Below are 25820 nucleotides of genomic sequence, written 5' to 3'. Positions count from 1 at the left end.
ATGCAATACGATACATTCTGCTTTCAGACAACTTGGGTTTTAAGGACTCTGTTCTGGAAAATTAATGTATTAAATTTGTTCTGGTAAACACGTATTCAGTGATCCTGATGATGGTGTCGGGGGCCAAATTTGAAGACAGCCAGGAAGGGACCATCATGACCAGCAGTAGTCTAGCAGTCATGTACATTGGCCAAGCCCACTTCAAGTTTTCGAAGATGGTTAGTAGACGTGCCTCTGTCTTGCCTTATTTTAGGTGCAGTTCCTTGTCGGATATGGACAGCTAACTCAGCCTTGAAATACCACTGCCTTTGAGTTTTGATAACCCATTTTTATTGGTTTATGTTAGAACGTGGTAAGGAACACACACTTATCCATAAATTAGTAATTGGAGTCCAGGCCAAAAAACAAGGAAGGTGATAAGTACCCCACACTTGAAGTTCACAGAAGCTCCAACTGTGAAACCAGCCATTTCCCTCTTCAACGCATCCTGGGGGGCCCAATTCAGCGGAACCAGAGCTCCTTCCACCCCCATCTCCATATAGGAGTGCTGGGGGCATGTCAGGTCAATAGGTTATCTTTGGGAGAACACATCCCCTCTGCTCCCTACAGGATCAAGGGTCCCCAAACCACACGCCCTACCTCCCCCTACAAACTATCATTCCGACCCACTGAATGCGCAAGATTGGATGGCCCAGGCCCAGTGTCGCCAGGACCCTGAGGAAGGAGGATGACCAAGGTAAATGGGCCGGAGTACACGCACAGTGTTTTCGGCCTAGGTGAGGGGGTGGTAAAATTGTTCAAAAGTTGGTATAAAAAGCTTTGCTGACTGAATTCAGCAAAGCAGAACCATGGGCCACGTCTGGCCTGTTGCCTCTTCATGTAAACACAGCAGTTGAACCCCAAATCAGCCGCCTCTTCCTCATTCCATCAAAATACTGAAGTTTATTCTCTGGAAAGGGGGGACACCAAACCTAGTGGAGGGTAGCAGTGCTGTACTGAACCCGGAAAAAAACAAGTGGAATCCTGTGGCCTTGACAGCCATGCACCAGCCAAACGTCCTTCCTGACTGGATTCAAGAATATAAGCTACCGGATTTCTAAGATGCCAAAGCAAAAGATGGAGGGAGACTAGGGAAAACGGACAGGTGAGTGCCTAACATACCAGAGAGTACAGATCTAGAATGTTTCCCTCATTGCATAAAGTTCTATTGAACAGTGCTGCTCTAAGAAATGAGACTCAGGGGTCAGAGCAGAAAATTTTTTTTTCCATGATAAGCTTTGTAGAACTTTTTTTCCTAATGTTTATTTTTGAGAGACTGCACGCACGCCGGCAGGGGAGAGGCATAGAGAGGGAGACAGAGGTTCCCAAGCAAGCTCCACACTGAGGGCAGAGAGCCCAAAGTGGGGCTTGAACTCAAAAACCTCAAGATCGTGACCTGAGCCAAAGTCAGACTCATAACCAAATGAACAACCCAGGTGCTCCAGCACTACTTTGTTTTTAAAAGTCTGCCCACATTTCAGTTGATAAAAATAAAAATTTAGTTTAGAAAAAAATGATGGAGAGACATTCCCATAGAATTTTGATCCCTGAGCTAATAAAAGGGCATTATGTTTCCATAATAGAAAAGACTAGCCGTGCTTCTCAACTGAGGGAATCTTTCCACCCCTGCCATGTCTGGGAACATTTGGCAAAGTCCTGAGACAGTTTTGGTTGTAACACGTTTGGGGGGGCGGGGGGCAGTGAGTAGGATGCTTCTGGCATCTATAGAACACCTCCCCCCACCCGCAGCAAAGAACTATCGAGCTCAAGATGTTAGTTGTGCTGAAGGAGAGAAACCTTGAATTAAACTAATCCCTGTGATCCAGTCAGGCCCCCAAATGTTTTTTGGTTTTTTTTTTTTTACTTTAATGAATAATCCCATAGCCTGCAGTATATTAATTGGCCAAGGTTGAGTCCCCCAGTCTAGTATTAGTGCACTAGAAAATTAAAAGGAAGAACAGCAGCAATTACTTGGATAATTCAAACCAAAAATAACAAAAGCTGAGTTCTTTCCATATTTTTGAGATATGATTGACATATTGTGTAAGTTTCAGGTGCACGATGTGTTGCTTTGAAAACATTGCAGGATTACTACAATAGCATTAGCTAACACTTTTATCACATGACATAATTTTTGCTGAGAATAGTTAAGATCTAGTTCCTTAGCAACGTGGAGGGTTATAATACAGTATTGTTGACCATAATCATTTTGTTGTATGTAAGATCTTCAGAACTTGCCTATTATAAGTTTGTAATCCTAAATAATGTCTCCCCAGTTCCCCCAGCCCCTGGTAACCATCACTGTATTCTGTTTTAACAAGTTCATTATTTTTAGACCCCATATCTAAGTGATATTTATCCTTGTCCAACTTATCTTAGCATCAAGCCCTCAAAGGCCTCCCATGTTGTCACAAATAGCAGGATTTCCTTCTTTTTCATGGCTGAATAATATTCTTGTGTATATGTACCAATTTTCTTTATCCATGCATCCATTGATGGTTACTTAGCTAAGATATGGAAATAACCTGCTGCAGTGAATATGGGTATGTAGCTCTCTCTCCAAGATACTGATCTCAATTCCTTTGGGTATATATCCAAGAATGGGAATACTGGATGATATGGTAATTAAATCTTTTGTACTTTGAGGAACCACAATACTGTTTTCCATAATGGCTATACCAGTTTACATTCTACCAACAGTGTATAAAGTTTTCCTTTTCTACACATCCTCACCAAAATTTGTTATCTCTGGTCTTTTTTCTGTAAATCATTCTAATGGATGTGAGGTGATACCTCATTGTGGTTTTGATTTGCATTTCCCTGATGATTCCTGAGGTTGAGCATTTTATCATATACCTGCTAGCCATCTGTGGGTCTTCTTTAGAAACATGTCTATTCATATCCTCTGCCCCTTTTTTACTCAGATTGTTTTGTGTGTTTTTTTTTCTTATTGAGTTAGGACTTCTTTATTTTTTTGGATATTAACCCTTTATCAGATATACGATGTGCAAATTTTTACAAGTATTTTCTCTCATTTTATAGGTAACCTTTTCCTTTTGTTGATGGTTTCCTTTGCTGTGTAGAAGCCTTTTAGTTTGATGTGTTCCCACTGGTCTATTTTGCTTTTGGTGTCAAATTCAAAGATCATCACCAAGACCAATGTTAAGGAGCTTACCTCCTATGTTTTCTCTAGAAGTCTTTAACCCATATTTTTATTTCTTCATGATTCGGTCATGGTATATTGTATATTTATAGGAATGTATCCATTTCTTCTAGGTTGTCCAGTTTGTTGGCATATAATTGTTCATAGTAGTCTCTTATGTTTCTTTATATTCCTGTGGTATCCATTTTAACATCTCTTTCATTTCTGATTTTGAGTCCTTTTTGTGGTGAGTGTAGCTAAAGGTTTGTCAATTTTGTTTATCTTACAAAAAACCACACTTGGTTTCACTGATTTTTTTTTAATGTATATTTTTGAGAGAGCACAAGCAGGGGAGGGGCAGATAGAGAGGGACACACATCCAAAGCAGGCTCCACACTCTGAGCTGTCAGCACAGAGCCCAGCATGGGGCTCAAACCCACAAACTGAGATCAAGACCTGAGCTGAAGTTGGATGCTTAACCGACTGAGCCACCCAGGTGCCCTTTCACTGATCTTTTCTATTAACTTTTCAGTTACTGTTTCATTTATTTCTGCCCTGATCTTTATTTCCTTCCTTCCACTAACTTTGGTGTTAGCTTATTGTTTCCCAAGTTCCTTGAGGTTAAAGGGAGGTTGTTTGAGATCTTCTTTTGTTTCTAGATGTGGACATTTATTGCTCTGAACTTTTAGTACTGCTTTTGCTGCATCCCATAAGTCTTGATAGATATTTTTTACTTCCCTTTTGATTTCTTTCTTCACCCATTGCTTTTTCATGACTATGTTGTTTAATCTCCACAATTGTGAATTGTGAATCTTGCCTCCTATTACTGTTTTCTGATTTCATGGCATTAGCATCAGAAAAGATACTTGGTATTATTTACTCCTAAATTTGCTAAGACATGTTTTGTGTGCACTTCAGAACGTATATTCTGCTGTTGGATGGAATGTTCTGTATCTGTCTCATATCCGTTTTGTCTGAAGTGTCATCAAATCCATTTCCTTAGTGATTTTCTGTCTGGATAATCTGCCCATTGTTACAAGTGGCATACTGAAGTCTACTATTATTTGTATTGCTGTCTGTTGCTCTCTGTTAACAATTGTTTAGTATTTCTAAGTGCTCTCATATTCGGTGCATGGATGTTTAAAATTATTATATCCTTCCGATGAATTGACCACCTCACCATTAGTTACAATTTTTGACTTACTGTTTATCTCATATAACTACCTCTGCTCTTTTGGTTTTCATTTACTTGAAATATTTGTTCATCCCTTCACACTCAGCCTGTGTGTCTTTCAATGCTTAAGTGAGTCCTGTGTAGACAGCATATAGATGGGTCATTTTTTTTTAACCCATTCAGCTAGTCTGTGTCCTCTAATTGGAGAATTTAGCCTAATTATTGATAAGTAAGCACTTACTGTAGCCATTTTGTTAATTGCTTCCTGATCGCCTTACAGTTCCTTCCTTTCTCTATCATTTGTTTATCTGTCATAGACTTTTGCTCTGCAGTTACCATAAGCTTTCATAAGGTATCTTATAACCTTCTATTTTAGGCTGGTAAAAACTTCAATTGCATGAGAAAGTTCTACCCCTTGACTTCATGTCTCAATTTACATCTTTTTATATTGTGTCCATTAACATAATATTGTAGCCATGGTTATTTTCAACCCTTTTGTCTCTTGTATGCTAGATTTCAAAGTGATTTATGTACCGCCATTGTACTATTTTGAATTTCAATATATATTCACAGTAAATTTTATACTTTAATATATTTTTATGTTACTAATTAGCATCCTCCTATTCCAGTTTAAAGACTCAATTAGCATTACTTGTAGAGCAGGTCTAGTGGTAATAAATTTCCTCACCTTTTGTTTGTATGAGAAAGTCTTTACCCAGTAAGAAATGAAGGATAAAGCATTTTTGGATGAGTTTTTTTTTTCTTTAAGCACTTTGAATATATCACCCCACTCTCCTGCAAGGTTTCTGTTGAGACATCTAGTGAAAGCCTTATTGGGAGTTCTTTGTATGTAATGATGGTTCTTTTTCCTCTTGCTGGTTTCAAGTTTCGTCTTTGATTTTTCAGAAGTTGATTATTATGTGTCTTGGTGAAGATTTCTCTTTGGCTTAAATCTTTTTGGGGATCTTCGAGCTTCCTGTGCCTGGATGACCATATTTCTCCCCAGATTTGGGGGAGTTTTCAGCCATTAAGATTTCTTTTCCTTTCTCCCTCTCTTATCCTTGTTTTAGAAGTCCCAGAAGGAGTTGGTTTCTTTGATCGTGCCCCATAGTTCAAATAGGATTTCTTCATTTTCTTTGAATTTCAAAAAAATGGGATTTTTGTTTAAGTTGTTGGTAATCATTTCAGCCAGCTACTTCTAAGATCTCTTCATTTGAACTATGACAAGGGATGTTTCTCTTCTGAAATTCCTTAATCAAATTCTTAACGTTCCTTTGTTAATACAAAACTCAGCTCGGTTTGCCTCTTTACAGCCAATAGTAAGGTAATACATAAAGCATTCAGGGAAAATTGTAGGACTTAGACCAAGCTTAACTATTGGGCATGATATGCTCCTCTAATGAATCATATTTTAGATACAGATTCTGTCATTAAATGTATCAGCCTCAGCTCCCAATCCTCAGATCTGTTTTTCTCAGATTTTCTCTATTGTTCCTCAAATGGATAGCTTTTTAATATATATCCAATAGCCTGGTAGGTTCCTAGCAGTTCCAGCGGTTTATAGTCCCTTTCTATGTAGTATCTTCTATGATACTTGCCACATATTCCCAAGAGCTGCCACTGATATTAAACAAAGCTGGTCCCTGAGGCATTCCTTGACTTGAAAACTTTATTTTTATCATAGATGCTGCTGCCGCTTTACCATAATCCCAGAGTTCTCATGATTTCTTTTCCTACAAAAACCATTTATGAATATTTGTGTGTATGTATATATACGTATACATATATATATATATATATATATATATATATGTATAAGCACTTTAAAATTCCCTTGATAATCACTTTTAGAATATCTGTATTTTTACCTCATGTGTATTTTTGTATTCATTCAGTAGGAATTTATTAAGTGACTGTTATGTGCAAATATGAACATTTGTACCAATATTAGAAGTCATTCAACCCAGTTGCTAAAAGCCTTGCAGCACTGGGATTTTACAGTTAACCCAGTCCCTCTAACTACATATAAATATACATTTCTGCCGAATGGCTCTGTTTCAGCGATTTGCAAGGTCAGGCTTATGAAAGGACAAATAGTGGCTTTATTAGATACATGCTGCTTTCTCTGTCTTATGTGTGGCAGTCCTCAGGGTTCCAAGCTTTTTTTGTGTTCGGTTCTCCACCCTGTGACTTAGCATAGCTGGTAGATGGGTAGCAACAATTTCTTAAAACACAGCATAGTAAGTACCAGCCTTAAATGATGAATGATGATATTTACATCCGAATGTATACATCTGAAAAGAGAATTGAATCCAGAATACACACGAAGAACAAACACTTCACTAAAGAGGATATCCAAAAGGCCAATAAAAGATACTCCATATCATCAGTCATCTGGAAAATGCCAAACCCACCAGGATGGCAAAAATTTTAAAGAACAGTAACACCAAATGTTGGTGAGTATGTGAGGCAACTGAAACAAATTCTTAGAAGTATATATTGATACAGTCAGTTTGGACATTTGTTTTCCAGTACCTTCTAATGCTAAAAAAATAAGCTCACCTTTAGATATACACCCAAGAGAAGTGAGTGCACATTGTTCACAAAAGAGGGAAGGTGGCCATAGGAGGCTTCCCACCATCACCTTGAGTTTGGTTTCTGAAGATGGGCAAGTGTTCTCTAAGCAGACAAGCATGAAGTCATGGAGATATAAGCCTACCTGTGTGTTGGGGAACAATATCATTTCCAAACAGGTGCAAAACACAAAGATTACTCCTTCGGTCTTGTGTCTTTCTGGAACTGTACAGTGTTGCAGAGCTTGCTACTGGGTCTGTTCCGCCAAGGGACACGTTCAGATTTGTCCTTCTCCACATCACGCAGATTGGTGTGTGCAGTGAAATTAGGGAGGCTGTGTGACTGTTAGCAGGAAGCCAGGCAGTGTGGATGGTTACCACTTGGCTGCCATTTGGCCAATTCTGGAGAAAAAGTACTTTTCTTCTATTATAGAATGACACACAGGATAAAATGACCCTCTAGCAAAGATTTATATGGCCTAGAAAAATCTCTTTGACACTATTCAAATGTCCTATCTAGAAATGTCACTGATTTCACCAAATGCGCACAGGTTTTGTTTACCTTTACAGTGTGATTTTCCTCTGAACCGTCCTCATTTCTTTCCAATGACCACTCTAAAAAACAACACAGGGTTTCAGGTTGAGCTGGTGACATAGGAGGGTCCCAAATTCACCTCCTTCCCTAGACACACTAAGACTACAGCTGTGAGATTTGCTTTCTTCTGAAGGAAACCCAAAAACCAGGTAAGCAGATCCCCCAGATCAGGCAAACAAGAAGCACACCCACATTAAAGTGGGTAAGAGCGGGAGTTCTGATCCAAGATGACAATGTAGGAAGACCTTGAACTCACCCTCCTCCATGGGCACACCAAATCTGTACCTGTTTATGGAGCAGTTCCCCCCCTGAGGGCTGAATGAACAGCTTCTGCATAACAGAAGACCGAGAAGTCACATATCAAGAGAGTTGGGGGCATGAAGGGAACCCCCCCCAACCCTTGACATTATGAACTGAAGTGGGAAGAGTTAGTACAAAGGGGCTGTGAGCTGATTCATCTGTCCTAGGGCACAGAAAAAAAAGGCTGCAGTTTAAAACCGCAACTACAATACAAAGGAACTAGCACTATAACCGGCCGCAAGGCAAGAGAGCTGCTGGAACTCTCCCTGGGTCTAAGGGGCAGGCTTCCCCACCCCTAAGCTTGGCAGTACGGGTGGGAGCGGGGTCCATGTGCCCGAGCCAGCCTAACTCAGTGACCTCCAGGCCCCTAGCCCACAGCACACCAGCTGTCCCCCTGAGGTGGCCTCAACACAGTGCTGCACACACCAGGACAGCCCTGCTCAGCACTTATTACATTTTCAGCTATTGCACGAAGGTGACACAGGCACAAGCAACCTGAAGTACTCCAGGCTCATACCACTTCAACTTCAGCTGGGTGCCCCCAGTACAGAGTGCTCTGGAGCAGCTCATGCCTGCCTCAGCTCTTAGTTCTTAGTCCAGAACATCCCAGGACCCCCCAGCAGTACCATGCCTTAGTTCCAGGTCCCCTACCAGAGTGCCCTCTGCTGGAGAGCCCCAGGACACCCTGGCTTGCACCCACAGTCTACAAAGGGGATGACTATACCCAAGACCATTCCTTTGAGTTTAGAAGTAGCTATTCTACCTAACTCATGGATCCACAGAAAGTCAAGCAATATGAGGAGACAGAAGAATAGGTTTCAAGTTAAAAAAACAAAAAATTTCAGAAAAAGACCCAAATTAAATGGAGATAAGCAACATGCCTCATAATGGATGTAAAGTAATGGTATATGAAGATACTAACTGGACTGGAGAGAAAAGTAGAAGACCCAATGAGAACTTCAACTAAGAATCAGAGTTGAAAAATACAATAACTGAAATGACAAATATATTGGAGTGAGCAGTAGATTACCAGATGCAGAAGAACGGATCAGTGATCTGGAAAACAAGGTAATAGAACAGCTAAAGGAGAAAATAATTTTGAAAAGTGAAGCAGGTTAAGGGATTTCTTGGACATCAAACAGACAAAAACTTGAATTATAGGGGGGGGGGTCCCAAAAGAATAAGAAATAAAGGTATAGAAAATTTATTTGAAGAAATAATTTAAAACATCCCTAACCTAAGGAGATAAATAGACATCTAAGTTTAAGAAAGAGTTCCAAACAAGATAAACCCATGGAGTCCTACACCATAACACATAATAATTAAAATATCACAGGTTTAAAGGTCAAGAGAATTTTAAAAGTTGCAAGAAGCAAAAAGTTACATATAAAGGACACCCCATAAGGCTATTAACTGATTTTTCAGCAGAAATGGAATGTATCATGCTACTCCCTTCTGGAATGCAAAAAGCTGGGAGAGAAAAAAATCTTACAATCAAAAATATTCTACCTGGCATGGTTATCGTTCATAAGTGAAGGAGAGATCACAAGTTTCCCAGATAAACAAAAGTTAAAGGACTACATCACCACTAAACCAGCCTTAAAAGTAATGATAAAGGGACATGTTGATGTGGAAAAGGCCATAATTAGAAGGAAATTATGAATAAAAAGATATAAAACTGACAGCATTTTTATATGTGGAGGGGGAGTAGAAAAGTTCTTTGGACACATTCTAAAACTTAAGTGACCATCCACTTGATATAGACATGATGCTATATATAAAGCTCATAGTAATGATAAACCAAAAACCTGTAATAGCTAAAAGGACAGAGAAAGCCAAGCATAACACTACAGAAAGTCATCAATCACAAGGAAAGAGACCAAGAGAAAAAAATGAGTGGAGAAGAACTACAAAAACAACCAGAAACCAATTAACAAAATGGCAATAAGGACATACATGTCAATAACTCTGATATCTCTTCAGATCGCATAAATCCCCCTTTAAAAAAATTTTTTTAATGTGTATTTTTTTTAGTTTTATTTTTTTTCAATATATGAAATCTCTTGTCAAATTGGTTTCCATACAACACCCAGTGCTCATCCCAAAAGGTGCCCTCCTCAATACCCATCACCCACCCTCCCCTCCCTTCCACCCCCCATCAACCCTATGTGTATTTACTTTTTGAGAGAGAAAGAGACAAAGCACGAGTGGCGGAGGGTCGGAGAGAAAAGGAGTCACAGTCCAAAGCAGGCTCTGAGCTGTCAGCACAGGGCCTGCCGCAGGGCTCGAACTCTTGAACCACAAGATCATGACCTGACCCGCAGTCAGATGCTTAACCAACTGAGCCACCCAGGTGTCCCAATATTACTTTAAATGTAAATAATCTGAATGCTCCAATCAAAAAACATAGGGTGGCAGAACAGATTAAAAAAAAAAAACATCTTTATGCTGCCTACAAGAGACTTCATATCTAAAGATGCCTAAAGACAAAGTGAAAGGATGGAAAAACATATTCCATGCAAAAACAAAACAAAACAAAGCATAGGGTAGTAGTGCTTTATCAGATGAAATAGACTTTCTCTTTTGTTACAGTCTTTATCTTTTATTTTAAAGAAGGGCATTACATAAGTAAGAGGATATAACAATTGTAAATATCTATGTACCTAATATTGGAGCATCTAAATACATAAAGCAGCTATTAACAGACATAAAGAGAAAAATTGACAGAAATACAAGAATAGTAGGGAATTTTACCACCCTACATGTATCAATGAATAGATCCTGCAGGCAGAAAATAGGGAAACAGTGTCTTTGAATGACTCATTAGACCAGATGGACTTAACAGATGTAAACAGAACACTGCACCTAAAAACAACAGAATAACATTCTTTTCAAGTACACATGGAATATTTTCCAGACTAGATCACATATAGGCCAAAAACAAGTTTTAATCGGCATCTTTTTTCTCCATAACAGTATGAAAAGTAGAAATCAATCACAAGAAAAAAAAAACTGGAAAAAAAAACCCAGAAATATATGGAAGCTAAACAGCATGCTACTGAACAACCAATGAATGGGTCAATGAAGAAATCAAAGAGGAAATCGAAAAATACATGGAAACAAATGAATACACAATGGTCCAAAATCTTTGAGACACAACGATGACAGAATTTATAGTGAAACAGGCCCATCTCAAGAAATAAAAAAAAATCCCAAATAAACTAACCTTACAAATAAAGGAACTAGAAAAAGAACAAAGCCCAAGGTTAAGTAGAAGGAAGGAAATAATAAAGACCAGAGCAGAAATAAATGAAATAGGGACTGGAAAAAGAAAAACAGAAAAGATCAATGGAACCAAGAGCTGGTTCCTTAAAATATAAACAAAATTGATAAGCCTTTGGCCAGACTCAAAAAAAAGGCCCCAAATAAAATCAGAAACAGAAGTAAAAACCAACACCACAGAATGTGTGGTTCTAAGAGACCACCACAAAAAAAAAAAAAAAAATTATATGCCAACAAATAGGACAAACCAGGAGAAATAGGAAAAAATATAAAATCTGAACAGACCAATTACTAATAACAAAATTGAGTTGGTAATCCAAACACTCCCAACAAACAAAAGTCCAATACCAGATGGATTCACAGGTGAATCTACTAAACACTTAAAGAAGAGTCAATACCTATTCACTAGCTATTCCAAAAAAAAAAGAGGAAGGAAAGCTTCCAAACATGTTCTTCAGGGCCAGTATTGTCCTGATACCAAAACCAGACAGGGACACTATGAAAAAAATAAAGCTATAGGCCAGTATCCCTGATAAGCACAGATGTAAAAATCCTCAACAAAATGCTAGCACACTGCATTCAGTAGTACATTAGAAGGATCGAGCATTCACCTTAAGTGGGATTCATTCCAGGATGCATGCATGCTTTGATATTAGCATATCAATCAACACGATACCCACATTAACAAAACTAAGAATAAAAATCATATGATCATCTCAGATGCAGAAAAGACATCTGACAAAATTCAACATTCATTCATAATAAAACTCAACAAAGTGGGGAGTTTAGAGGAAACATACCTCAACATAATAAAAGCCGTATATGACAAGCTCACAGCTAACCTGCTACTCATGAAAACCTGAGAGCTTTTCCTCTGAGATCAGGAGCAAGACAAGGATGTCCAGTCTTGCCACTTTCATTTAAAATAGAACTAGGGGCGCCTGGGTGGCGCAGTCGGTTAAGCGTCCGACTTCAGCCAGGTCACGATCTCGCGGTCCGTGAGTTCGAGCCCCGCGTCGGGCTCTGGGCTGATGGCTCAGAGCCTGGAGCCTGTTTCCGATTCTGTCTCCCTCTCTCTCTGCCCCTCCCCCGTTCATGCTCTGTCTCTCTCTGTCACAAAAATAAATAAACGTTAAAAAAAAAATTAAAAAAAAAAAATAGAACTGAAAGTCCTAGCCACAGCAATAAGAAAAAGAAATAAAGGTTATCCAGATTGGTGAGGAAGAAGTTAAACTGTCACTACTTGCTTGCCGATGACATGATACTATATATGTGGAAAACCCTAAAGATTCCACCAAAGGAACTATTAGAAGTGATAAATGAATAAAGTGAGGTTGTAGGATACAAAATGAATACACAGAAACTGGTTGTATTTCTATACACTAATAACAAAGTAGCAGAAAAACTAAGAAAACAATTCTAACTTCATTAAAAAAGAATACATACGGGGGCACCTGGGTGGCTCAGTCGGTTAAGCGTCCGACTTCAGCTCAGGTCACGATCTCGCGGTCCATGAGTTCAAGCCCCGCGTCGGGCTCTGGGCTGGTGGCTCAGAGCCTGGAGCCTGCTTCAGATTCTGTGTCTCCCTCTCTCTCTGCCCCTCCCCCGTTCATGCTTTATCTCTCTCTGTCTCAAAAATAAATAAATGTTAAAAAAAAAAATTAAAAAAAAAAAAATACATACGTACCAGTAAACTAATCCAAGGAGCTGAAAGACCTACACTCTGAAAACTACAAAACATTGGTGAAAGAAACTGAAGACAAACAAATGGAAAGCTATTCCATGCTCATGGATTAGAAAAATATTGTTAAAATGTCCATACTACCCAAAGCAGTCTGCAAATACAGTGCAACCCCGATCAAAATACCAATAGGATTTTTCACAGAACCAGAAAAAATGATCCCAATATTTGTATGGGATCACAAAGACCCTGAATGACCAAAGCAATCTTGGGAAGGAACAAAGCTGGAGGTATCACAATCCTTGACGTCAAGCTATACTACAAAGCTATAGTGATCAAAACAGGATGGTACTGGCACAAAAATGACAGATCAATGGAACAGAATAGAGAGCCCAGAAATAAGCCCACATTTATATGGTCAATTAATCTCAACAAGAGAGGCAAGAATATACAACAAAGACAGTCTCTTCAACAGATGGTGCTGGGAAAACTGGACAGCTACATGCAAAAGAATAAAACTAGACAGCTTTCTTACACCACTCACAAAAATAAACTCCAAATGGATTAAGAACTTAGATGTGAGACCTGAAACCATAAAGCTTCTCTGGAAGAAACATAGGCAGTAATCTACTAAACATGAGCCTTGGCAACATTTTTCTAGATATGTCTCCTAAAAGCAAAAATAAACTACTGGGACTACACCAAAAATTAAAAGCTTTTCCACAGCAAAGGAAACTGTCAACAAAATGAAAAGGCAACCTACTGAGTGAGAAACGATATTTTCAAATGATGTATCTGATAAGCAGTTAATATCCAAAATATACAAAGAACTTACACAACTCAACATCAGAAAAATAATCCGATTAAAAAATAGGCAGAGGATCAGAATAGACATTTCTCCAAAGAAAACATAAAGATGGCCAATGGACACATGAAAGGATGCTCAGCATCACTAATCATCAGGGAAATGCAAATCAAAACCACAATGAAATATGAACACCTATCAGAATAGCTAGTTTCAAAACGATAAGAAAGAACTGTTGGCAGGAATATGGAGAAAAGGGAACCTTGATGCACTGCTGTTGGGAATATAAATTGGTACAGCCACTGTGGAAAACAGTATGGAAGTGCCTCAAAAAATTAAAAGCCAATACCCTATGATCCAGTAATTCCACTACTAGGTATTTAGCCAAAGGAAACAAAAACACTAATTCAAAAAGATATATGCACCCCTATGTTTAGTGTAGCATTAGCCAAGATATGGAAGCAACCCAGTGTCCACTGATAGATGAATGGATAAAGAAGATACGTGTGTGTGTATACAGAAATGCATACATACACACAATGGAATATTAGCTATAAGAAAGGATAAGATTGCCATTTGTAACAACATGGATGGACCTAGAAGGTATTATGCTAAGTGAACTAAAATGAAAGAAAAAACAGAAACAGACCCATTAATACAGAGAACTGATGGTTCCCAGAGGGGAGGGGAGTGGGAGATACAGGCTTCCTGTTAGTGAATGAGTAGGTCCTGTGGATGAAAGGTGCAGCATAGGGAACACAGTCAATGTTACTGTCATAGTGTCTTATGGTGACAGTTGGTAGCTACAATTGAGGTGAACATAGTGTAACATACAGACTTGTTGAATCACTGTGTTGTGTACCTGTAAGTAACGTAATGTGGTATGCCAACTCTACTTCAATTAAAAAAAAAAAAATTAGAGAGACTGAGACACAGTCTCACAATGAATCTCAGCCCTGGCAAGGTAACCCACCATCAAGAGGGATCTCACAACTCATAATCTCTCCCTGTGGAGTAAAGGCTTTGAACTCCTCTTGTGGTTCTACAGCTTCTAAGACCTGAACCTGGGAGATAAGTCCCCAAAACATCTAGCTTTGAAAACCATGGGCCTCGTGTCCGTGAGACCCACAAGGCTATAGTGATCTGGGAAATAGTTCTTTTTTATTTTTTTTTAATTTTTTATTAAAAAAAATTAAGTTTACTTATTTTGAGAAAGGCAGAGACAGTGTGAGTAGGGGAGGGGCAGAGAGAGGTAGAATCCCAAGCAGGCTCTGCACTACCAATGCAGAGCCTGACTCGGGGCTTGAACTCACAAAACCATGAGATCATGACCTAAGCCAAAACCGAGAGTCAGATGCTTAACTGACCGAGCCCCAGGCACCCTGAGAAATAGTTCTTAAAGGGCTAGACAGTGCCCTGATTTTTGCAGCTGTCATCCAGGAGACACTCCTTGGCTGCTTGCTCTAGTGTCCAGGGGGGTCTTCCTTTCATGGGTTCCACAGGATTTTAACAAACTGAAAAAGAGTTCTTAACCAGCTATACGTCAGGGCACAGCAAAGAAGCATCAGACTGAAATACTCTTTAAAAGAAGCTTATTAGCATATCTTTATAGCTATGGCCTGTGAGGCATGCTTTTATTTCAACACTTGTATAGGAGCTGACTACGGTCCTCTCCAGAGACTGGGAGGGCTGGTGGGCACCATCCTTGTGCTCTCCATCTTCACACTCTTCCTCTTCCTGGCCCAAGTTTGCCAGTGTCTCCACGAAAGGAGCTTTTATATTTTTTGGTGCCCTAGGTTTTGTGGCTGCCACCCTGAGAAAACATTCCTTGATAGCTTGGCTCTGGTGTCCGGCAGGGCTTGTGTTCCCAGATTCAGTGGGATGGTAGCAAACAAAGAAATGGTTCTTAACTGGCTGTCATCCCAGAGCTCAGTGCAGAGGGAGCAGACAATAATGCCTGTCACCCAGTCTTCTGCTGAAAGAGGTATATTTGCATACTTTCAAATGTGCTGCTTGAGGTTCTTGCTTTCCATCAGCCTGAATCTAGGTGCTGACTGAGATTCTCCCTCTGGGATACTCACAGGTCTTAGAGCGCCCTCAATTGTTTGGAGCAATTAGGAATAAAATGGGCTGCTTGGACAAACAAAGTTTTTGAAATAAAGAGCTAGAGCAAGGATGAATAATAGTTTCATCTCGTACATGATCCCAGTCCTTCAGACTGGGAAGTGTGTTTCTCTAACACAACCAACACAGAAAATCAAAGAAAATGAACAAAAGAACATGTCCCAAACAAAATAACAAGATGAAATCTCAGAAAAAGACCTTAATGAAACAGAGATAAGTTATTTACCTGATGAAGATACTCACTGAGCTCAGGAGAAAATGAATGAACAAAGGGAGAAGTTCAACAAAAAGAAAATATAAGAAAGTACCACATAAGAAGTCATAGAGCTGAAGAACAATTATTGAACTGAAAAATGCACTGGATGGGTTCAACAACAGACTAGATGAAGCAGAAGAAAGGATCAGTAAACTTCAAGATAGGGCTTTGGAATTCCTCCTATTAGACCAGCAAACAGAAAAAAATAAGAACAAGAGTGAAGATAGCTTAAGGAACTTATGGGACACTATGAAGCTAACTAACATTCATATTATAAGGGTCCCCAGAGGGAGAAGTGAAAAAGGAGCAGAAAATCTGACAAAATAATGGATGAAAACATTCCTGATCTGGGGAAGGAAACAGACATCCATATCCAAGAAGTCCAGAGAGTTTCATAGAAGATGAACCCAAAGAGACCCATGTAAGACACATTATAATTAAAGTGTTAAAAGTTAAAGACAAGGAGAGAATCTTAAAAGCAGAAAAACAACTTCTTACATACAAGGGAACCCCTGTAAGACCATCACTGGATTTTTCAGCAGCAACTTTGCAGGCCAGAAGTGTGTGGAATGATACACTCAAAGTGCTGAGAGGAAAAGAAAAAACTGCCAACCAAGAATACTGGGTGAAGCTGTCCTTCAGTTGAAGAAGAGAAAGTTTTTCACACAATCAAAAGCTAGAGTTCATTACCACTAAAGCAGTCCTACAAGAAATGTTGAGGGGGCTACTTTTAGTTGAAACAAAAGGATGTTAATGAGTAACAGGAAAACGAAAAAGTATAAATCTCACTGCTAAAAGTAAATATATAGTAAAATTCAGAAAAATCTAATTTTGTAAAGGTGATGGGTTCATCATTTATGATGCTAGTATGGAGGTTAAAAGACAAAAGTTGTAGGAATAACTATAACTACAGTAATTTGTTATTGGATATACAGGATAAAATGATATAAATTATGGCATCAAAACAAAAATGTTGGGGTGGAGCATAAATATTTAGAGCTTTAGGATGTGTTCAAACTTAAGTTGTTTTACATTAAAATAAACTACAGTATATAAGTTGTTTTTTTGTAAGCCTCATGGTACCCCAAAGCAAAAGCCTGTAGTATATACACACAAGATAAAGAGAAAGGAATCTAAACACACCACTGCAGAAAATCATTAAGTCATAAAGGAAGAGATCAAGAAAAGAAAGGGATTATAAAACAGAAAACAGTTTTAACAAAATGGCAATAAGTACATACCTGGCCATAATGGCCTTAAATGTAAATGGGGGAACTTGGGTGATTCAGTTGGTTAAGTATCTGACTCTTGATTTCAGCTCAGGTCATGATCTCATGGTTCATGAGTTCAAGCCCTGCACTGGTCTCCATGCTGACAGTATGGAACCTGCTTGGGATTCTTTGTCTCCCTCTATCTCTGCTCCTCCCCTCCTTGCTCTCTGTCTCTATCAAAATAAATAAGTAAGCAAATAAATAAGCAAGGGTGAATGGACTAAATTCTCCCCTCAAAGACAGAATGGCTGAATGGATTTTAAAAAACATATCTCTATACAAGATGTATCTATATACTACCTACAAGATGCTTCCGGACAGAAAGTAAAGGGATAAAGATTTTCCATACAAATAGAAATGGAAAGAAAGCAGGGGTAAGCTATACTTCTAGCAGACAAAATAGACTTTAAGAAAGACTGTAATAAGAGACAAAGGTTATTTTATAATGATTTTATAGTGTCTCATTTGTCAATGAGACAAATTAAAATGGAAATTCCACATGCTAAAATGTGCGACACAGCTAAAGCATTTCTGTGACAGAAGTTCATAGAGATAAATGCCTACATCAAGAGACCACAATGAGCTCGAATAAACAACCTAACTTTACACCTCAAGAAATTAGAAAAAGAAAAAAGAAAACCCAGATGTAGTAGAAAGGAGATAATAAAAAGATCAATGAACCTAAGAAAAGCTAAAACAGAACTGACAAACCATTAGTTCAACTCATCACAAAAAAAACCAAGGATATCCCTCAAAAAAAAAAAAAAATCAGAAATGAAAGAGATGTTAAACTGAGTACCACAGAAAAAAAAGATCATAGGAGACTACTATGAGAAATTATATGCCAGGGCACCTGGGTGGCTCAGCCAGTTAAGCATTGAACTTTGGCTCAGGTCATGACCTCGCAGTTCATAACTTTGAGCCCAGCATTGGGCTTTCTCTCTGCTGTCAGCACAGAGTCTGCTTCAGATCCTGTGTCTCCCTCTCTCTCCATCCCTCCCCTGCACACTCTATCAAAAATAAACATTTTTTTTAATTTTAAGAAAGAATGGATAAATTGTCAGAAACATAAAATCTACCAAGACTAAATCATGAAGAAATAGATAATCTGAACAAACCAATTACTAATAAGGAGACTGAATGAATAATCAAAAACTTCCCAATAGAAGTCCAGGACCAGATGTCTTCACCGGTGAATTCTACCAAACATTTAAAGAAGAAATAGCAATCCTTCTCAAACTCGTCCAAAAAATAGGAGAGAAGGGAACATTCCAAACTCATTTTACGAGGCCAGCATTGCCTTGATATCAAAACCAGACAAAGATGCCACAAGAAAATTACAAATCATTATCCCTCATCAACATACATGGAAAAATCCTCAACAAAATAATATTACCAGACTGAATTGAACAATACATTAAAAGGATTATACACCATGATCAAGGGGGGATTTATTCCAGGGATGCAAGGATAGTTCAAAATCTGCATATCAGTGTTACATACCACATTAACAAAATGAAGGATAAAAATTGTATGGTCATTACAATAGATGCAGAAAAAGCATTTGACAGAATTCCACATTTACAAAAAAAAACTGGGGTTGGGTATAGAAGAAACACACCTTAACATCATAAAGGTATATATATAACAGTTAAGCCCACTGCTAACATCATACATAGTGGTAAAACGCTGAAAACTTTTCTTCTAAGGCCAGAAACAAAAGATTCCCACTCTCCCCGCATGTATTCAGTATAATACTGCAAGTCTTACATCAGTTAACGAAGACAGAGAAATAAAAGGCACCTAAATTGCAAAGAAAAAACTGTCACTATTGATGGATGATATACTGTAAATAGAAAACCCTTAAGCCTATACAAAAAAAAAAAAAAAAAAAGCCCTGTTAAAACTAATGAATTCAGTAATACTGCAGGATACAATATCAATATATACAAATTTGTGGCATTTCTATACACTAATGAACTATCAGAAAGAGAAATTAAGACAATACCATTTATAATTTCATCAAAAGAATAAAGTACAGAAAATGAATTTAACCAAGTTGAGAGTCCTATACATTGAAAACCAAAGACATTGATGAAATTGAAGAAGACACAGATTATGGAAAGGTATTTCATGCTCATGGTTTGGAAGGAAATGATCAGTATTGCCAAAAAAAAAAAAAAAAAAAAGTGTCCATACAGCCTAAAGCAATCTACGTATTCAGTGCAATCCTTATCAAAATCTCAATGGTATTTTTCGTACACCTAGAACAAATAATCCTAAAATGTGTATGGAACCACAGAGGATCCTGAATAGCCAAAGCAATCGTAAGAAAACAACAAATCTGGGGACTTCACACTTCCTGATTCCAAACTATATTACAAAGCTATAACAATAAAAACCGTATGGTATTGGCATGAAAACAGACACAAAGAGTCATGGAACAGAATAAGGAGCCCAGAAATAAACTCACACTTATGTGGTTGTTAATTTACAACAGTGGAGCCAAGAATATACAATGCATAAAGGACAGTTTCTTCAGCAACTGGGACTGGGAAAATTGGACAGACAGCCACATGCAGAAGAATGAAACTGGACCACTGTTTTATACCACACACACAAACAAACTCGAAATGGATTAAATGCTTGAACTTAAGAACTGAAATAAGATCCCTAGAAGAAAACAGGTGATAAGCTGCTTGACATTGGTCTTGGTGATGATTTTTTGGATTTGACACCAAAAGGAAAGGCAGCAGAAGCAAAAATAAACAGTGAGGCTGCATGCTAGAAGGCCTCTGCACAGCAGAGTAAAAGCAACCGTCAACAAAATGAAAAGGCAACCTACTGAGTGGAAGAAAATATGTGCAAATACGTATCTGGTAAGGGGTTGATATCCAGATAAAGAATTCACGTGACTCAGTAGCAAATAAACAAAAAATCTTATTAAAAAATGGGTCAGAGATGCTGAATGGGGATTTTTCTATAGGGGGCTTTCAGATGGCCAGCAGGTACATAATACGGTGCTCAACGTCGCTAATCATCAGGGACATGCAAATCTAAACCACAAACGCTATCTACCACCTCACCCCAATCAGAACGGCTATTGCCAAACAGACAAGAAACAACGTGTTCTCAAGGATGAGGAGTAAAGGCTGCGGAATGTAAATTGTTGCAGCCGCTGTGGAAAACATCATGGAGATTCCTCAAAAACTAAAAATAGAACTACCATGTGATCCAGCAGTTCCACTCGTAAGCGCTCATCCAAAGAAAATGAAAACAGTAACGCAAAAAGATATTTGCACGCACCCTCCCACGTACACTGCAGCATTGTTTAAAATAGCCAAGGTACGAAAGCCACCTATGTGCCCACCAGCAGATGAATGCGTAAAGAAAAATATTTTTTTTTAGCCATAGAAAAAGAAGGAAATTCCACCACTTATGACAACATAGGGTCTATCTATGCTAAGGCAGTATGCTAAGCAAGATAAGTCAGAGAAAGAGAGGTACCATATAATCTTACTTATATGTGGATTAAAAAAAAATCATAGATACAAGGAACTGACTGGTGATTGTCAGAATTGGGAGATGGGGAGTGAAGCTGTTCAAAAGATGTAAACGTTTGTAAAATTATCAAATAAGCCCTGGGGATGTAACACAGCTTGATGACTGTAGTTAACAATACTGGGCTGTATACTCAAAGTTGCTAAGAGAGCAAATTAAAAGTTCTCATTACAGGAAAAAAAAGTCTGCGGTGATGGATTAACTAGGCTTATTTCACAATATACATAAACATTGAAAAATTATGTTGTACACCTGGAACTGATGTTATATATCGACTATATTTCAATATGAATTGTTTTGGTAAAATAATTTTATTCAAAAATTTTTAAAGAATTTCACAAACAACATAGGCTTTGCCTGTGGGTATCCCTCTTAGTGGTTATATGGAAACTTCCCAAAGGACAGTGAAAGGAGAAGGAAGATGGGTTTTTCTTTAGAACAAAAATCTGATTTCTCATGTGAACCCATTGCCCAATTTCCTTGAATTGCCCCTATTTTTTTTTTTTATTAGTCCCTGGGTTAAAAGCTCTATTGCTGACTCATTACATAGCAGACAAAGCCACAGTCGTTGTGTTTGTGCCAAGGACACAACAAGAAATGACCTTTCTCAGAAAGAGGAAGTGTGAGGATGAACGTGAACTCCGGTGTGACACTGCCCAGGGTCACTGGGTCAGGGGCAGAATCCCCTTCCCTGGGGAATCTACCCATGTGCCAGGGAATGAACCTACTGACACCCAGATCATTGAAAGAGATGCTTCGGCTCAGACTCCTTTACCTCCCTAACTGTAAACTGTCTATGCAAAGTTGCATGAGAAGCTTCTGGGTTGATTACTGCAATTTCAAGTTTTTGATGATTTCAGAGACATAATCAGATCTCCTGGCTAGCTGCCTTAAGCAGATTCATTTATCTAATGCCATTCTGTTCCATAAATAGCAAAGGGGGGAACCACTGGCTTCCAGTGAGTCAGCTAGCCTGCACTGCTTCAAAGAGAAAGGAAGGTGACCCCAAGGTACATTGCTGCTGTCACAGAAGGAGAGAGAGGCTTCCAAGGAAGGAGGGCACATAGGGTATTGTTTCAACTCTGGAAAGATCACCTGGGGAGGGGTTTCCTGAAACATCTCCAACCATTCATTCTCAGCCTCTAGTGTTCCTGGTCAAGTTAGACGAGCAGACGAGAGAGGCCGGAAACAGCTACCGCAGCCAGGAGGACACAAGAAAGCAGCTCCGTGTTTGGTCTACGCGACTTGTCTTTCAGACAGACAAGACCCTGCTTCTTCTGTGCAGAGCTGGGGAATACCACCAGGGAATACCTGATGTGCTGCAAACACATCCCACGTGTGCTCAGCCCGAGAGCTGGGGTGTGGAGGCTCGCAGCCACCCTCCTGCAGCTCCCTGCCCCAGACCCTGTCATTACCACCAGCCAACACCGGTCCAGTTGGAGCCCCACCTGCCCAGCTGGCACTTCCACGGCGCACCTGGGCCCCCCTCTGGTGACAAACACCAGGTGCCTCCTCCTCTCTTCAAAGCAGCATAATTTAGGGTTTATCTGAATTCCTGCCTTCATAAGGGAGTAAAAATAAGAGAGCACAGGTAGGTTTGTTAAACAAGCACAGCGATGACAATGCCTGCCATCAAATGTTCCTCCTCTGCCAGTTGTTCCTGGTTTTAAGTCAAAGTTAACACCACTCTGTCCCTGAGAGCGGAAAGATTGAGATGTCTCCTAGCACTTTCTTTCTTGGGAACCTTGGCCTTTGGCTTCTCAGGAAGTAATATTCAGAGGCTCCCTTTTTCAAGCAGATTGAGAATGCAAACATGCTCCCCAAGAGCGTGCTCCTCGAATAAGGCTCCACAGATGGAAGTCATAGGGTAATGTGTAAGAAAATTTCCAAATAAGAAAATACACTGGGGCACCCCAGGGAATTGGCCCTGATAGACATTTTAATGAATAAACATTGCCTCTCCCCTCCCAAAGCATCCTCCATCCCCGAGGACTTCCTTCTGTAAAGAGCTTCATGATTTATCTTCTCTTGTTTGGCCAAACTCCAGCAAGTAAGAAGATCAGTTTGCCTCCCCGACAGCCACCTCGCTGTGATACCTCTTGGGCACAGCTGTGCCTTCAGAGGCTGCTCCTGTCCCCATCCCAAAGGTAGGACTCTTCATGCTTACCCTTCCAGAGTCAGAAGGGCTGGGTGGGAGTCCGGGAGATGCCGGAGCACGGAGCAGCAAGCCCTGCTGAGTGGATCATACCTCCAGCAGGAACCAGCTCGGCTCCAAGTCTTCTTGCCATGTTCAGCAAGGTCCCTCGTGCACATAAAAGCTGGGGCTGGTGCAAACTGAAGTGTCATGGTGAGGACGGCCTTGTGGAGCGCTATCTTTAGAAGACTGACACCAAACCCACTTACAACCTGCACTAAAAGCACTCTGCGTCACGTTCTTCAAGCGTCAATAATTTCAGACCGTCAGAAATCTCAATTGCCGCTTTCACCTTTAGCTCCTTAAGCCACCCTTGGCAGAATGATTTGGGAATTTCAGGATGCTCTCCAGAGCCTGGAGGGCAGGACTAGAAGCGGCAGGACAAGGGTACACATCCACGCTACAGAATGTAGAGACTGAGAATTAAGGAGAGGATCAGGAAGGGTGGACAGCAAAGCCATACAGAATCCTGAATATCTGAACTGATGTTTAAGAAACTCATGCGAGCAACTGAAAATACAGCTTACTTGAAATGAATCTTCAAAAGTGAAAGACTACAGCAGTATCTTCCAAATGCTCTTTCTGCCACCAGTCTTGCCCCCCCATCCAGTCCTTTCTCCTTTACCCTGCTGCCACAGATTTGGCCATGCCACCATCTTGCTTTCAAGCCTTTGGGTTTTGAAATGCATGTGCCTTATACATGCACATGATTTGGGGCCCACCACGACAAGACTCCTCTCGCCTCTCAGAGCTCACCTCTTGGCTTTGGTTCCTGCCTCCAGCCTCTGATCAGGCTGCTTCTGTGCCTGAGTGTGCTTCCATGCTTCACCTGTTGCCCTCCAGGTGGCAAACACTTCTTCCACTTCTAAGATTTCATCCAAGTGTGACTTCCCAAGGCAAGCTTTCTCTACCTTTCCCCATGCTGCCTCACCCCTATTCAACATCTCCCTCCTTTGTGCCTTAACATGACTTGTATATTGCCATTCACTTTATCATCAGAGCTCACTTTATTATACTTGAACATTGTATTGTTAATTGTTTGCTAAAACCATGTCTTACGCAAAATTATCTGGCCTGGCCCTCCAGACATTTCTCACACCAAAGAGCACATAGAAAATGATAATAATAATATTTATATAGTGCAACAGGCTGCTGGTGAAAGAGATCCAGATCTCAGCCCGCCTTTGATAACCCATTCAAAGCGTAAACACACCAGTGAGGAAGCCCTGCGTAAAAGACCCTCGTTGATGTTGATTGAAAGAATGAGTCAATGAGTCTGTTTATAAGATTAAGAGATATCAGGGCCCCTGGGTGACTCACCATTAAGCATCTAACTCTTGATTTGGGCTCAGGTCACGATCTCCTGGCCGTGGTATCAAGCCCCACATCAGCGCAGATCCTGTTTGGGATTCTTTCTCTCCCTCTGTGGCCCTCCCCCACATGCACATGCTCTCTCTCAAAATAAATTTTAAAACTTTAAAAAAAGATTGCAATATCTGCAATTAGGCAAAGATCTTAGAAATCGATGAAAGGAATGGTCATATATTCATATATTTGTTGGTCAAAAAAACTCCAACAATTAAGACTTCAACATAAAGAGAAGTATGTAGATTTCTTACTCAGTTAGTCAAGGTCTCCTTGACCACTATGGCACTAGACTCCATTTGCAACTTATCTTTTCATGCACCTGCACTGTAATCAAGGCAAACTACTCAGTGCCCCCTGCAAGTTCCTTGCTTACCTGCCAACAGTCAGCCTCTGTTTGAGTTGGCCTCTCTCCAGAACAGCCTCCTCTCCACTCATGCCATCCACCAGGAGAACAGCTGCCCATCTCAAAGGCTCACCTTGAGGGCCACCTCCCCTGAAGACTCCTCTGCTCCTACCGGGCAGGCATGGTCTCGCCTTCATAGCCCTATTCGTCATCACAGTCTCGTTCTTGTCTGACCAATTTCTTTTTTGTCTCCTATCCTTTCAATGAAATGTAGGTTTCATGTGGTCAAAGACTGAGTCTCATCACAGTCCTTCCTCCTTTGCCTGTAACAGATGCACGATAAATGTATATTACATTCAACTGTATTTCCCAAGTGGCTGTGGGAAGACACAGTTCTCATTTAATAGGGAGGTAAGGGTGCTTGTTGTGTAGGGAAGGGCCGGTGTCTCATAGCCTGCTGGGTGCCAGGAAATATCTCTGATAGTAAACCATCCTCCTAATCCTTATCTCAAGGATTCATAAATCAGATGATCCTGTACTTAATAGAGCCAGACCTGCTATTCCCAAAACCATTATTTCATGGAAACTTTGCATAGTAAGGTTGGCCCGTAAGCTTGGGCACTGAGCTAGGCCAGGCGGAGAATCTCAGAGAAGCAGACCCAAGTGGGAATGTGCAGCGGAAAGAGAAGTCCCCAGTTCTGTGCAACGGAAGCAGGTTCCTGGTGCGCCACAGGGAGGGTGGGGGAATAGCACAACAGGGTGAGGTGTTAAAGGCAGAGAGACGGCTTATCCAAGGTCTGTGGGGCATCCAAGGTGTCAGGCAGTAGTCAGCAGCCCCCCTTCCTGTCCAGGTCCTGGAAGGCAAGGTCTGTAGAGGATCGGTGGCCCCAGACGGCAAGTAAATAAATGCTAATTTCCTGATAGCCCCTCACTTGTCACAGATATACTGCCCTGAGCCACAGGCCACCCCTAGGATATGTCCTGGCAATCACACATGTACTGGAATCAAGTCCCGTGTTTTCTGAGCCGAGATGCTCTGTGCTACCCCACCCTGATCACCCTCATCTTCCCATGAGTTACATGCAAATAGTGGTGCTCTGGTTGGAGAGAAA

The 25820-nt window shown here is 40.1% G+C and overlaps 1 protein-coding gene across 5 annotated transcripts in view; it reads left to right on the top strand.

Moving 5' to 3' along the window:
* The window catches only part of FAM124A (family with sequence similarity 124 member A), a 115923-nt gene that overhangs the window by 71323 nt on the left and 18780 nt on the right, over positions 1-25820 (top strand). The gene's annotated exons all lie outside the window — the stretch shown is intronic.

This window comes from Prionailurus viverrinus, chromosome A1 (genome assembly GCF_022837055.1).
Source record: "Prionailurus viverrinus isolate Anna chromosome A1, UM_Priviv_1.0, whole genome shotgun sequence".
Lineage (NCBI taxonomy): Eukaryota > Metazoa > Chordata > Mammalia > Carnivora > Felidae > Prionailurus > Prionailurus viverrinus.
This window is presented reverse-complemented; position numbering and strand designations above follow the sequence as displayed.